The sequence below is a fragment of the Chrysochloris asiatica genome, unplaced genomic scaffold, assembly GCF_000296735.1.
Source record: "Chrysochloris asiatica unplaced genomic scaffold, ChrAsi1.0 scaffold00252, whole genome shotgun sequence".
Taxonomy (NCBI): domain Eukaryota; kingdom Metazoa; phylum Chordata; class Mammalia; order Afrosoricida; family Chrysochloridae; genus Chrysochloris; species Chrysochloris asiatica.
The window spans coordinates 529,847-540,697 of record NW_006408770.1 but is presented as its reverse complement, the minus strand read 5'-3'; positions in this window follow the sequence as shown (position 1 = coordinate 540,697).

The following is a 10,851-nucleotide window of genomic DNA, read 5'->3' as shown; positions in this document are numbered from 1 at the left end:
ATTATGTTGAGGAATTTCCCTTCAATTCCTATTTTGTTGAGTGTTTTTCTCAGGAATGGATTTTGTCAAATGCCTCTTCTGCATCAATTGATATGATCATGTGGTTCTTTTCCTTTTCCTTATTTATATGATGGATTATGCTGATGATATTTCTAATGTTGAACCATCCTTGCATCCCTTTTATGAAACCCACTTGGTCATGGTGCATTATTTTTTGATGTGCTGTTGGATTCTGTTGGCTAGGATTTTGTTGAGGATTTTTGCATCTATGTTCATGAGGGATATTTGTCTATAATTTTCTTTCTTAGTGATGTCCTTCCCTGGTTTTGGTATGAGGGTTATGCTTGTTTCATAGAAAGTATTAGAGAGTTTTCCATCCTCTCCTATGTTCTGGAATAATTTGAATAGAATTGGTGACATTTCTTCTCTGAATGTTTGGTAGAACGCACCCGTGAAGCCATCTGGGCGTGGGCTTTTGTTGGTTGGGAGTTTTTTGATGTCCTGGTCAATTTCTTCTTTTGTTATGTTTGTTCAAATTTTCTACTTCAGTCTGAGTAAGTTTAGATAGGTCGTGTTTTTGTAGAAATGTATTCATCTCACCCAAATTTTCGAATTTTTTGGAGTACAGCTCTTTGTACTATTCTGTTAGTTTCTTTTTTATTTCGGTTGGTTCTGTTGTGACTTCCCCTGTGTGGTTTCTAATGCGATTTATTGATGTCCTCTTCCTCTTTTCTTTAGTTAGTTTTGCCAATTGTTTGTCAATTGTATTAATCCTTTCAAAGAACTGGCTTCTTGTCTTGTTGATTCTTTCTATAGCTTTTCGGTTTTCCATCTCATTTATTTCTGCTCTTATCTATATTATTTCCCTTCTTTTGCTGACTGTAGGTTCCCTCTGCTGGTCTGCTTCTAATTGTTGAAGATGCTGTGTTCATGTGTTGATTTTGACTCTTTCCTCTTTTTCATTGTGTGCATTTATCACAATCAATTGTCCACTCAGGACTGCTTTTGCTGTGTCCCAAAGATTTGATATGTTGTGTTTTCATTCTCGTTTGTTTCCAGGAATTTTGTGAATTCACGTTTAATTTCTTCTTTTACCTAGTCGCTTTTCAGCAGAGTGTTTTTCAGTTTCCATGTATTCAACTTTATTGTTTTGGACTTCTGATTGTTGATTTGTAATTTTATGACATTGTGGTCTGAAAAGATGCTTTGTAGTAATTTGATGTTTGTAAATTTATGGAGGCTTGCTTTGTGACCTAACATGTGGTCAATTCTGGAAAATATTCCATGTGCACTGGAGAAGAATGTGTATTGTGCCGTTGTTGGATAGAATGTTCTGTATACATCTATGAGGTCAAGTTGGTTAATTGTGTTGTTAAGTTCCTCTGTCACATTGTTGAGTTTCTTTCTGGTTGTTCTATCCCTTTTCGAGAGTGGTGTGTTGAAATCTCTCACTACAATTGTGGATTTATCTAATTCTTTCTTCAATTCCATTAAGGTTTGCTTCATGTATTTTGGTGCTCTTTCATTGGGAGTGCATATGTTTATTATAGTCATGTCGTCTTGCTCAATTGACCGTTTGATCATGAGATAGTGTCCTTCTTTGTCTCTTATGTTGGTTCTTATCTTAAAATTTACTTTGTCAGAGATTAGTATCATGACTCCTGCTTGTCTGTTGTTGCAGCTGGTTTGGTAAAATTTTTTCCATCCTTTAACTTTTAGTCTGTTTTTGTCTTTGTGTGTAATGTGTATCTCTTGCAGGCAGCATATTGATGGATCTTGTTTTCTTATCCAGTCTGCCACTCTTTTTCTCTTCACTGGTGTATTCGATCCATTGGTATTCAATGTAATTATCGATCAGTATGAATTGATTGTTGTCATTATTTTACATTTTTGGCGGTGCTGTTTGTTCGTTAGTTCTGTTTTCTTTCTTATGTTGGCTTTATGTCTTTTGAGTTGTTTCTGATTGGTTTTCTCCTAGTTTCTCTGTTCGCTTGTTCTGCTTGGGAATTCATTTTTTCGATATGTTGTGCAGTGTTAACTTTCTTTGGGGTTATCTTGTAGTCTACCAACTTTTCTCTGCATTTAGGATACTCCATTGTAACCTGTAATTTCCCTGGCATCGTCACCACCTTGGTTTTCATTGCTGCATTTGTCCCTTCTTTGACATTGATATGTTTTTGGCCTTTAGTTGATCTCCCCATTCTTTTGAGTTTGTCGTTGTAGTCTCATTCTGTTCTGGACTCTTCTATCTGTTGCCTGTGTTCTAGCTGGTATTGCCATACCTGTCATTCTCTGTTTGTTGTCTGTTCTTGTTGGTTCTCTGTCCACAGAACTCCCTTTAGTATGTTTTTAAGTGCTGGGTTGGTTTTGATAAAATCTCTCAGATTCTGTTTTTCCTGGAATGTTTTGATTGCACCATCGTATTTGATTGATAGTTTTGCTGGATAGACGATTCTTGGTTGACAGTTTTTTTTTCTTTCAGGGTTTTGTATATGTCTCCCAATTGCCGTCTCGCCTGCATAGATTCTGTTTATCCTGGAATGTTTTGTTCGCACCATCGTATTTGATTGATAGTTTTGCTGGATAGACAATTCTTGGTTGGCAGTTTTTTTTTTTTTTTTTCTTTCAGGGTTTTGTATTTGTCTCCCAATTGCCGTCTCACCTGGATGGTTTGTTCTGAATAGTTAGAACTTAATCTTATTTTCGTGCCTTTTAAAGTTATATTTCTCTTCTCCCTGGCTGCTTTTAATATTCTTTCCTTGTCTTTAATTTTGGAGAGCTTGCTTATTATATGTCTTGGGGACTTTCTTTTGGGGTCTATCCTTCCTGGGGTATGTTGGGCTTCTTGAATATTTATCTTCTTGTCTTTCAAGATGTTAGGGAAATTTTCTTCCAGAAGCTCATCAATTATCTCTTCTGTGGACTTCTCTGCTTCTTCTTGTTCTGGAATGTCAATAATTCTTACATTATTCCTCTTCATGTTATCCAGCATGAATCTTAGACTCTTTTCAGACTGTTTTATCCTTTTAGCTGCTTGCTCTTCTATCTTGGCAGTATTGAGAGATTTGTTTTCCAATTCACTAGTTCTGGCTTCCATCTCTTCTAGTCTGCTCCTTTCCCCTTTCAGGCTATTGTCAATTTCTGATATCTTATTATTGATCACCTAGACATCTTTTTGCAGGTTTTGAATTGTTTCCAATGCTGTGTCAATCCTATTTGATTGTTCCTTCAATACTTTCCTCGACCCCTTTTTGGAGTATTTGAATTTGTTTCCATACCATTCTTCTGAATTCCCTCTCAGGCATATCCAGAACCCACTCCTCCTCCTCTATAAAGCCTTTGTCTGTCTCTGGCTCATTTGCGTCAGCTGCTCTCTTCTGTTTTTGGATGTGTTTCAATAAATTTGATTGTTTCTTATTGGTCATGGTTATTGTTTTTTTTATTATTATTATTGATATGATTGGGAGATGGGCTTCTCTTTTTGTAATGTGTAGCAGATGTTGTTGGGTCTTGTCTTAGTTGTGGAGTATTATGTTGTATGCTTAAAGCTTGGCTATATGGCCATGATTGCTGCTTCTTCTTATGCGATAGAGGGAGGATAAGTTACCACCTCCTGGAAGGATGTGTGATCAAACGGACTAAAAACAGATGTAATATAAACATATGGACAGAAATCACTACTTTGGAGTGGGGATGCGGCTTGGTTAACTTTTTCTGTTCCCTGTTACACCAGAACAACCCACTGGAAGATTCCCCGCTGCTAGTTAGGAGTGGGGGCAGGGGCTTAGATGCAAGGATGGGGAATGGTGGATGACGTCAAAAAGCCGCTGCCTATCTCTCTCTCTCTGTGCGTGGGTGAGATTCCCCTGCCTGATTTTTATTGAGATCTCAAGCCAGGGCAGGGAGATTTGGGGAGGGGGGAGCTATGTCGTTTCTTGTGGCTTTGTTTTGTCCAGGGACCCCTTTTATTCCTCCTGCTAGAAACACCACTTTCCAAATGGGTTGCCCTTAGCCCTGCCCTCTAAACTCCATAGCAGCTCTATTTACAATAGCAAAAAGATGGAGACACCCTAACTGCCCATCTATTGAATAATTGATAAACAAACTTTGGTGCATACACACAACAGAATACTATGCTACCCTGAAGAATAACAAGGAAGCAGCAAGCCACATGCATCAACCTTGAGGACATTATGCTGAATGAAATCAGTCAGTCACAAAAGGAGAAATACTACATAGGACCATTACTGTAAAAGACTAAGAAAAAGAACCCACCCTAAATGGGGGGGGGGGAGGGCGGAGAATATCTTTTACTTTTTTGTTTTATCTTTTTTGTTATTATTATTTTTGTTGTTGTTGGTTACCTGGGTTTATTGGGTGGGGTGAGGGGGAGGGAGGGGTAAATGGAGCACAGAGTAGGGAATAGACACAGGATAGTGGAACACAGAGTGTGGGATAAACACACGATAGTTTGGGTACTGGGGGGGGGCATACATTAGAAGGAGAAGGGGAAAGGAAAAATAAGCCGGATTGGGAGAATATGTAGGACAGAGGTAAATAACGATCTAAACCCACGTGTAACAGGGCTCATGAATACAAAGTTTGAAGCATAGTTTGAATGGATAAAAGTGGGGAAATGATGTTAAGATGCTTGGCTGCCTTTTGAATCTTGGTTTACCTTGCCTACTATTGTAAAATAGACACTTGAAGGAAAGAGAGAGGAACAGCCAGAAACATCACCAGAGATAGCTTGTAAGTCTGTCTTCAGCCTATAACTGTTTGGAATAACCAAAATGGGGCTAGAACTTACCCAGTGAAGGAGGCTCCCTGCAGAGCCTTTGCATTGCACCAGACCATAATTTTCTGTGGTGGAACAGACAAGCAGACCAGTCTGGAGTGGCTAGAAGAACAGAAGATACTTCTTGAAAGAAAGATTAGCAGAAAGAAAGAAAGAAAGAAAGGAAGGAAGGAAGGAAGGAAGGAAGGAAGGAAGGAAGGAAGGAAGAAAGGAAGAAAGGAAGGAAGGAAGGAAGGAAGGAAGGAAGGAAGGAAGGAAGAAAGAAAGAAAGAAAGAAAGAAAGAAAGAAAGAAAGAAAGAAAGAAAGAAAGAAAGAAAGAAAGAAAACCTACAATAACAGCAGTCCAATTGACTACTACAAGAACAAGCAAGTTGTTCCCCAGGGAGCCATCAAGGCAAGTGATCAGGTCCCCTCAAGGCAAACCCCCTTCCAAGACTGAGACTCAACCAGAATACACTAGCGGGCATATGGTCATTCTGCTGATGACATTGGTCACTGATAAGGGGAAGTGGGGGAAAAACAGCAACGAAGTTGTGAACTAAGTGTGACCACATTTAATAGACTCTTATAACCTGGATTAAGGAGCTGTGGTAGCGTAGTGGTTACGAATCGGGCTGCGAACCTTAAGGTCAGCTGTTCGAAACTACCAGCCGCTCCGCGGGAGAAAGATGAGGCTTTCTACTCCCGTAAAGATTTACACCCTCGGAAACCCTGCACAGGGGTCGCTATGGGTTGGAACTGACTCAACGGCACTTAACAACAACAACAAACAACCTGGATTGAGACCTGGTTAACCAGCAGTATGACAAGATCTGGGAACTCCTGGGCCCAGGGACAGGGACAGAGTGTGAAGCACCCAGCTGATATAAAGTGAGGGGGGATGCACAAGAACACTTGCACTTGCAGATAGTACCCATTTGACCTGGCATCAATGGCTGGATGATCAGAACACGACTAGAGAAAGAAAGAAGAGGGGGAAAATAAAAAGGAGTAACTCACTATAAGTGGATGAATTTGATCTATGCTTGTTGATGCAGTACGACAAAGGAGGGGACAAATCTTTACAGTGAGTATTATTCCCACACCCTTGGTACACAGGGTCAACAGGGAGGGGGAGATTAGACATTGGCTACCCAAAATGGGGGGACTACAAAGCTAAGAAGTGACTGGCTTACAAGATTTCAATAGGGAACCTAGCTCCAGAGGATACAGGGAAAGGTAGACCCTCAACTGAATTGTTTCCAACCTGTCTGGATGGGGTTGATATAAGGTGAGGGGGAAAGGACTCCTGTGGTTCAATAGGTAATGATTGTTATCAGGTCTGACAGTGAGTGTTGGAAAGGTAAATAAATGCAAATGTTTGATAACAACAGGAGAGGAGTGGCTGATTTTGTAGTCCAGCAGCAGAGATCCCTGGAACCATCAAGGGAGAAAAATGAAGTGCGGGACCCTATCTGGAAAGGCAGTGGCACTAGGGATGGAGGCAGAGGCAATGACTTGGACAGAAGGAGCGGCTGGGTACTCTGTACTCAGGGAGGGAGAGGGATTGTGTGCTGGCAGCTGGGGGCATGCGTGTGGGGTGTACCCTATGGGTGTTTGATGATGCATGCAAAAGTCTGTAACCATTGCAATGAAACAAAATACGACAGGATGAATGTAAAGATAATGTTCACCCATGTAAATGAACACATAATTCATAATAAAAAAAAAAGCAAAAAAAAAAACCCAAACCAACCAACCTATATATATATAAAAAATTGTATCAATCAGATTACTCTTTTTTCCTATTGTTTCTTCTTCTAGTTGAATTCTGATCGTCCAGCCAGGTTAAGTGAGTATTATCTGCAAGTGTGGGAGTTCTTGTGCATATGCCCTCACTTATTATTATTTTTTAAATATTTTATTGTGAATTATGTCATACTTTACATGGGAGAACATTAGCTTTATATTCATCCTGTAGTATATCATTTCATTGCCATGGTTACAATCCCCTCCATGCATCATCAACCAACCAAAGGGTATACCCTGCAAGCCTGCCCCACTGGTCGTCAGCACACAGCCCCTCTCCCTTTCTGGATCTAAAGTTACCAGCTGCTCCATTGCTCCACGTTAATGTCTCTGCCTCCATCTCTGGCATCACTGCTTCTCTGGGTAGGGTCCCGCTCTCTGCTTTTTTCCCTTGATGGTCCCAGGAACCTCCGCTCCTAGACTGAAAAGTCAATCACTCCCCTTTTTGCTATAAAAAAAATCTACCTTTACATTTCCAACCCTCACAATCAGTCCTGATAACAATTATTCACTATTGTATTACATGAGACCTATCCACATCTCCTTTCATCATCCCCACCCAGACAGATTGCATACTACTCTGGAGATTCTACCTTCCTCTATGCCCTCTGGATCTAGGCTCCCTCTTGAAAGCTTGTAAGCCAGTCACTTCTTGCCTTTGTACCCTCCCACCCCCCCATTTTGGGTAGCCAATGTCCAAATTGCCCATCCCTGTCTACTCTGTGTATGGAAGGGGTGGGAATGATCCTCACTATTAAGATTTGTTCCCTCTTTTGAACTACTGGATCCATAGGTGTAGGTCAAGTTCATAAAATTTTATCAGATTACTCTTTTTTTCCTCTTCTTTCTTCTTCTAGTTGAGCTCTGGTCATCCAGTTATTGAAGCCAGATCAAGTGGTTATTAGCTGCAAGTGTGGGTGTTCTTGTGCACATGCCCTCTCTTCTTATCAGTTGGACGCTTCACCCTCCACACTAGTCCTCTGTAGCTATGTCACTGACTCTGGGCAGAAGAGTCCCCAGGTCTTGCCACACTGCTGGCCAACCAGGTCTCCACCCGGGTTCACAGGAGTCTATTGAATGTTGTAGGGCTTATCTTGCAGCTTCATTGCTATTTTTCCCTCACTTCCGCTTATCGGTGACCAATGTGGTCACCAATCAGAGCGTGTATTCCCATTGAGTCTTAGTCTTAGAAGGGGGTTTGCTCTGAGAGGACCCAATCACTTCCCTTGATGTCTCCTGGGCCAGAAACTTACTTGTTCTTATAGGAATCAGTCGTTCTGCCTATATGTTTTCTATTTTTCCTTTCAGTCTTTCTTTCAAGAAGTATCTTCTGTTCTGCTAGCTGCTCCAGGCTGGTCTGCCCATCCTTTCAAGTGGAAATTTAAAACCTCTGAAGATTCTGGATGCTATTCAGGATTCTACCTACAGTTTTATGTAATGCAGAGGCTCCTCAGGAAGCCTCCTTCACTGGGCACGTTGTAGCCCCATTATAGGTATTCCAATCCATTATAGGCAGAAGGACTTACAAGCTTTCTATGGTGATATTTCTGACTATTTCTTTCTCTCCCCCTCCAGTGTATAGTTTATAATGGTATTCCAGGGAAACCAAGATTCAAAAGACAGCTAAGTGTCTTAACATTTCCCCCACTTTCTCCCATTCCAACCATGTCTCAATCTCTGTATCCCAGAGCCCTGTTGTTCCAAGGTTGTGCATATATCATTCTTTACCTCTGTCCCACTTACCCCATGCAAACCTGCCTAATTGTTCTCCCATTCACTTTGTTCTTCCATTCCCCTTCCCCTTCTTTTATATTGCCCCTCTCCCCAGCACCCAAACTATCCTGTGTCCATTCCCTGCCCTGTGCTTCCCCTTCCCCTTCCTGCCCTCACCTCACCACCCACATCCCAGCAACCAGCAAAGAATCCCCCTCCCCCTTTAGTATTGGATCTTATTCTTAGTCTTTTACGGTAGTGGTCCTATGAAGTATTTCTCCTTTTATGACTGACTAATTTCACTCAACGTAATATCCTTAAGGTTCATCCACATTATGTGGTGGCTTGCAGCTTCCTTGTTATTTTTCAAGGTAGCATAGTATTCCATTGTGTGTATGCACCACAGTTTGTTTATCTATTCTTCAGTTGATGGGCACTTTGGCTGTCTCCATCTTTCTGCTATTGTAAATAGTGCTGCTATGAACGTTGGTGTGCATATATCTACTCGTGTTATGGCTCATATTTGTTGTGGGTAAATACCAAATAGAAGAATTGCTGGATCATAAAGTATTGTTATTTCCAACCTTTTGAGGAAGCACCATATTGCTTCCATTTTGCAGTCCCACCAGCAATGCAGGAGTGTCCCAGTCTCTCCACATCCCCACCAGCATTTACAGTCCTCTACTTTTTATTTTTGCTGTTATTGCTGGTGTGAGATGATATCTCATAGTTGTTTTGATTTGTATCTCTCTAATGGGTAGTGATCATGAACATTTCTTCAAATGTTTGTTGGCTGCTCAGAGTAAGTTTGGGTAGGTCATATTTTTCTAGAAATATATCCATCTCTTCTAAGTTTTTGAATTTGTTGGAGTACCACTATTCATAGTATTCTGTTATTATCTTTTTTATTTCGTTTGGTTCCATTGTGACATCGCCCAAGTGGTTTCTAAAGTGACTTATTTGTGTCCTCTCCCTCTTTTCTTTTGTTAGTTTTGTAAATCGTTTGTCAATTTTATTAATCCTGTCAAATAACTAGCTTCTTGTCCTGTTGATTCTTTCTATAGTTTTTCGGTTTTCCATCTCATTTATTTCTGCTCTTATCTTTATCATTTCCTTTCATTTGGTGACTGTAGGTTACCTCTGCTTCTAATTTTTGAAGATGCTGTGTTAATATGTTAATTTTGGTTCTTTTCTCTCTTTGGATGTGTGCATTAATCACTGTGTATTGTCCTCTCAGCACTGCTTTCACCATTTCCCTAAGATTTTGGTATGTTGTGTTTTGATTCTCATGTGTTTCTAGGAATTTTGTGAATTCACGTTAAATTTCTTCTACTACCCAGTTGCTTTTCAGCAGGGTGTTGTTCAGTTTCCATGTATTCAACTTTAAATCCTTAGTCTTCTTGTTTTTGATTTCTAGTTTTATAGACTTATAATCTGAAAAGATGCTTTGTAGTGTTTTGATGTTTGTAAATGTATCAAGGCTTGCTTTGTGTCCTAACACATAGTCAATTCTTGAGAATGTTCCATGTGCTCTGGAGAAGAAAGTATATAGTACTTATGTTGGGTTGAATGTTCTGCACATGTGTATGGTTGATTGTGTTGTTTAGTTCCTCTGTAATTTTGTCGAGTTTCTTTCTGGTTGTTTTGTCCCTTTTCTAGAGTGGTGTGTTAAAATCTCCCACTATAATTATAGAGTTATCTATTTGTTTCTTCAATACTAGTTAGGTTTGCTTCATGTATTTTGGTGCTCTTTCATTGGGAGCATAGATATTTATTATGCTTATGCCGTCTTGCTCAATTGACCTTTTGATCATGAGATAGTGGCCTTCGTTGTCTCTTATGATGGCTTTTATCTTAAAGTTTACTTTCTTGGAGATTAGTATTGCCACTCATGCTTATTTATTGTTGCAGTTAGCTTAGTAAAATTGTTTCCATGCTTTAACTTTTAGTCTGTTTTTGTCTTTGTGTATAAGGTGTGTCACTTGCAGGCAGCATTTTTTTTTTCATGTTTTGTTGTGAATTATATGATATTTTACATGAGATAACTTTAGTTTTACATTCATTCCATTGTATATCGTCTCATTGCCATGGTTCCAATCCCCTCCATGCTTCATCAACTGACCAAAGTGTATACCCTATAAACCTGCCCCCTACACTCCCCCCCCCCATTCTTCAGGATCCAGTCCCTCTCCCTCTCTGGATCCAAAGTCCCCATCCGCTTCATCACTCCACGTCATCGTCTCTGCCTCCATCTTGGACCTCACTGCTTCTCTGGGTAGGATCCCGCTCTCGGCTCTTCTCCGTTGATGGTCCCAGAGACCTCCGCTCCTAGACTGAAGAGTTAATACTCTCTTTCTTGCTGCCAAACGTCTACCTTTACATTTCCAACCCTCACAATCACTCCTGATAACAATCATTCACTATTGTATCACAAGTGACCCTTCTGCATTTCATTTCATCAGCTCCGCCTAGACAGATTGGATAGTACTCACTGGAGATTCTGCCTTCCTCCATGCCCCCTAGCTCTAGGTTCCCTCTTGAAAGCATGTAA